At 36.1% G+C, this 4,607-nt stretch overlaps 1 long non-coding RNA gene across 2 annotated transcripts; it reads left to right on the top strand.

Annotated features, from left to right (window-relative positions):
• Positions 1 to 1,624: 1,624 nt before the first annotated feature.
• LOC146724537 (uncharacterized) lies at positions 1,625 to 2,576 on the top strand. 2 transcript variants are annotated; one of them, XR_014924023.1, is made up of 4 exons: positions 1,625 to 1,895; positions 1,980 to 2,179; positions 2,329 to 2,445; positions 2,523 to 2,576. It is a non-coding gene; the product is annotated as an uncharacterized LOC146724537 (long non-coding RNA). The 2 variants fall into 2 exon arrangements; XR_014924024.1 differs by having other exon boundaries at positions 2,274 to 2,445.
• The last annotated feature ends 2,031 nt before the right edge of the window (positions 2,577 to 4,607 follow it).

Genomic DNA, 4,607 nt, shown 5'->3' with positions numbered 1-4,607 from the left:
GGATCCATAAAGAAGTTCTGCAGGTGAAGCTTTTAAATCTTCTTTGAAACACGAACGTAATCCCAAAAGAACTGAAGGTAAAGATTCTACCCAGTTGGTTGTTTCGTGGCACATAATCGCTGCTTTCAAAGTCCTATGCCATCTTTCCAGAATTCCATTTGAAGCAGGATGATAAGCAGAAGTTCTAATCCTTTGGCATCCAATTAGGTTTGTTAAAGCTTTGAATAAAGCTGCTTCAAACTGAGGATCTTGATCTGTTGTAATGCTGATAGGAGAACCAAAACGCGCTACCCAATGTGAATAAACTGTTGTAGAAATAGTTTCAGCAGAAATCTCAGAAATAGGAACAGCTTCAGGCCATCTGGAAAAACGATCAATCATAGTAAGACAATAACGGTAATTTTGACAAATAGGAAGTGGTCCAACAATGTCTAAATGCACATGCTGAAAGCGTTGATCAGGAATTGCAATCTTAATTGGAGAATTCTTGGTGTGTCTTGAAATCTTCGCACGTTGACATGGAAGACAAGTTCGAGTCCATTCCTTCACATCTTTCTTCAAAGAAGGCCAAATGAATTTCAGTAGTAATTGTTTAGATGTCAATCTGCCGCTGGGGTGAGCGAGTCCATGAACAACATCAAAAATTCTCTTGCGTAAGAGTTTAGGAACATATGGACGAATTAATTCCGAAGAGCAATCACAATAAATAGGTATGGTTGATCCTGAAAGAATAAGTTTCTTCAACAGAAGTGAAGAATTTGAAGAAAGTAAAACTTGAAGTTCTTCATCTTCTTTCTGATAATTAGCAAGTTCTTCTAAAGAAACTATAATAGGCATTGAAATAGATTCAATTCTTGAAAGAGCATCAGCAACTGAATTCATTTTTCCAGAAATATAGGTAATATTTGTAGAGAATTGAGCAATAAAGTCCAATTGTCTGATCTGTCTTGGTGACGCTTTATCCAATTTCTGACGGAAAGCAAAAATCAAAGGTTTATGATCAGTTCTGATAATCAGTTGTCTTCCTTCAACAAAATGCCTGAAATGTTTAATAGCCAAATAAATGCTAAGAAGTTCTCTATCATAAGTGCTATAATTTCTTTGAGCTTTGTCTAGTTTCTTTGAGAAAAATGCTATTGGTTTGATATCGTCGTCAATAGACTGTTCAAGTGATGCACCAACAGCAAAGTCAGAAGCATCACAAGTTAAAATAAGAGGAGCATGAGGAGCAGGATGAGAAAGGGTAGTAACTTGTAAAAGTTCTTCTTTACATGACTCGAAAGCTAATTCCGCTTCTTTAGTCCAAGAAATAATTCTTCTATCCCTCTTGCGACTGTCCTTTAAATATTCTGTTAACAGAGCTTGATGATTTGCAGCATCCTTGAGACAGCGACGATAATAATTGATAATTCCTAAGAATCTGCGTAATTCATGAAGTGTCTTAGGTTTAGGATAATCAATAATTGATTTCACTTTTTCGGATGTAGGTTTAACTCCTTGGTTAGAAACTAAGTAACCAAGAAAAGAAATCTCGCTTTGACCGAAAAGACATTTAGCGACATTGATTGTCATTCCAGCTTGTTGAAGACGATCAAAATAATGCGTAAGTGAGCAATATGTTCTTTCTCATCTTTAGAAGCAATAAGAATGTCATCAAGATAACAAAAGGCAAAACTCAAATCATTAAGTAAAGAGTTCATGAGCCGTTGAAAAGTTTGGGCTGCGTTTCGTAAACCGAAAGGCATTACGACAAATTCAAAAGCCCAAATGGAGTAGTGACAGCTGTTTTGTGAATATCTTCTTTAGCGACGGGTACTTGATAGTACGCTTTAACTAAGTCGATTTTAGAAAAGATATTCTTACCAAAAGTGAAGAAGAAAAATCTTGAATATGAGGTAAGGGATAACGATCCGGGATAGTCACTGAATTGAGTGCACGATAATCACCACACAGTCTTCAAGAATTTTGTTCCTTTTTAGGTACCATATGTAGAGGGGCTGCCCAGGAGCTGCTTGAAGGTCTGCAAATTCCTTGCTCCATCATAGACTTGAATTCTTCCTTGGCACATTTAAGTTTCTCAGGAGTAAGTCTTCTGGGAGTCGAAAATTTAGGAGAACCTTCCGTAACGATATGATGTTCAACACCATGTGTTTTTACCGAGGAAATTGGAGAAAAACGGGTGAGTCCTGGAAATTCGGTTAAAAATTTGTGGTACACAGAATCAGGAGATGTGGTAAAAATTGACAAATGTGCAACTTCTTGAATTTTTCCAGTATTCATAAGACCGGTAACATTATCAATCAATTTCTTGTTTTTAATGTCAATTAGGAGATTAAAATGACAAAGGAAATCGGCGCCTAAAATAGGACGTTGAATATCCGCGACACAAAATTTCCATTTGAATTCTCTCCTTAAACCGAGGTTCAAAATTAAAGTTTTAGAACCGTAAGTATTAATTTGAGTACCATTTGCGGCAAAAAGTTTTAAATTAGTATGCCACGGCTTCAATAAAACCTTTTTAGGTAACAACGATATATCAGCGCCCGTATCGACAAGAAAATTCAAATTTGAATGTCTGTCAAAAATAATGAGGCGATTGTTAGAAACACCGTCGTAAGCAGCCTCAGTCTTAAGCGGCGTTTTTAGTTTTCCTGTGAAGCCAAGAATGTTTTGGACATAGAACAAGGTAAAGTACATCGTTTAGCCTTATCACCAAACTTCTTATGGTAAAAACAAATTGATGTATCTTTAATATCTTTATTTGATTTGTCTTTGTTACGTGATAACGATCTAAATCTTCTATTCTCTCTAGACCGGCTTTTGGAACGATCTCGACGACGAGAAACTTCAAGAGCTTCGATTCTTCGTAGCAAATCCGCGAAATCCGAAGATTTATTATTTGCATTATTGGAAACTTCCGCGACTTGCAAACCGCCGTCCCGATCAGCAATTTTATCGGCTAATTCCGCAAGTTTAACAAGAGGAACATCCTCTACTACGGCTAAAGTCGTTTGAATTCTATGTGGTAAGCGTTGAAGCCAAATCATTTGCAAAACACTATCTGCTAAAGATCCTCCAGACAAATGACGAATTTCTCGAAGTAATCCGAAGGCTTTTTATCATTAAGTTCAATTCCAGCTAATATTTGTCTCAAACGATTTTCCTCTGAATCCGTAAAGCGATTATTAATATTTTCTTTAAATAATTATATTTATCTGTTTCAGGTGGATTTTCAATGACTTCAGATATGTTTACTAAGGCTTGTTCATCAAGATGACGAATGACAGAACTATATTTAATATCATCTGATCGAATTCGATAAACCGTAAACTCACTTTCAATAGAAGCAAACCAGAGTTTAGGTTGTTTATGCCAGAAAGTCGGTTAGTTTTAATAAACGAAACTCATTTGAGTGAATTTGTAACATAGGATCACTCACCTGATGTCCAGTTTGAGAAGGTAAAATATTAATATTATTTGATCCAACCTGATTTGATCCGCCTCGCCAAATCCATATCAATCTGTGTATCCGAAACAGGGTCTAACTGGTGATCTATCGATTGGCATTTTCCTCTGTTCCAGGAATCCGATAAAATGATTTGAGAATTTCCGTGAAGGACTAATCCGCCTCTGATGTTTCAAAGATCCGGAGAATGAATCTCTTAAAATCAGAATATCCAGCAATTCTTCCAAGCGATGATATATTTCGCAGACTTCAAATACGACGATCACTTGGCACTTATTCTGCATCAGCCTTTAAAATGCGTCGGCTTTAATATCACGTCGGCTTTAATATCACGTCGGGTTAATATCACGTCGGGGTCACCAAAAATGTAGCGACTTATAAATAAATTCACCAGATCTTTGAAAAGTAATGTTTATTCATTGAAAGTATAAAGCGAAAGAACAAAAAGAATTAATATGTACCAAATAAATTAATGAATGTGTTGTTATGGAAATCTATATTTTTCTTAAAAACATTATGTATATTAATGAATTGAAGTTATTACAAATGTATAAAGATTGTAAAAATTGTAAAAGTGCAGTTGAAAAGTGTAAGGTGTAATAAAAGTGTAGAGTGTAAATGAAAGGTGGGATGATGAATGCTACAGGTGTAATTAAAAGAATAAAAAGAAAAAAAAGCAAAACAGTGAGATAGTGATTTGCGGGAGATGTCAATGCTCTATCGACTTCTGGTTTCGCGAAGTACAAATGAAGAGGTGATTTGGTTGAAGATTTTATAATGGATAATAACTTAGTGGTGATAAATAAGAAAAGTTTAACACACAACATATGCTTCTCCCTCGGGGAAATCAAACATTGATATTACACTCACTACAACCCGGAATACCTAAATACATTTAAGGATGGTGTGTCTCACCCGACTTGACCAAAAGGGGCCATAATGCCTTTTTTTTTAAGATTTCCTCGAGGGGTTGGGGCTGGAACTAAAATTGGGCCCTGAGCCTGCCTTTCCCCTGAAAAGGCAAACTGGGCTTTTTAAAAGCTGAATTGGAAAAACCCTTTTTAATCCTTTTATAAAAAAAAATAAATACTTACCGCCGATGCGTTGTTTTGGGTGCCTGCTTCGGAACTGTGCCCCCTGG

The sequence above is a fragment of the Nylanderia fulva genome, unplaced genomic scaffold (assembly GCF_048542155.1).
Source record: "Nylanderia fulva isolate GAGA-0341 unplaced genomic scaffold, ASM4854215v1 Scaffold1269, whole genome shotgun sequence".
Classification (NCBI taxonomy): Eukaryota; Metazoa; Arthropoda; class Insecta; order Hymenoptera; family Formicidae; genus Nylanderia; species Nylanderia fulva.
The sequence above is the reverse complement of the archived record's forward strand: the minus strand, read 5'-3'. Positions and strand labels throughout refer to the sequence as shown.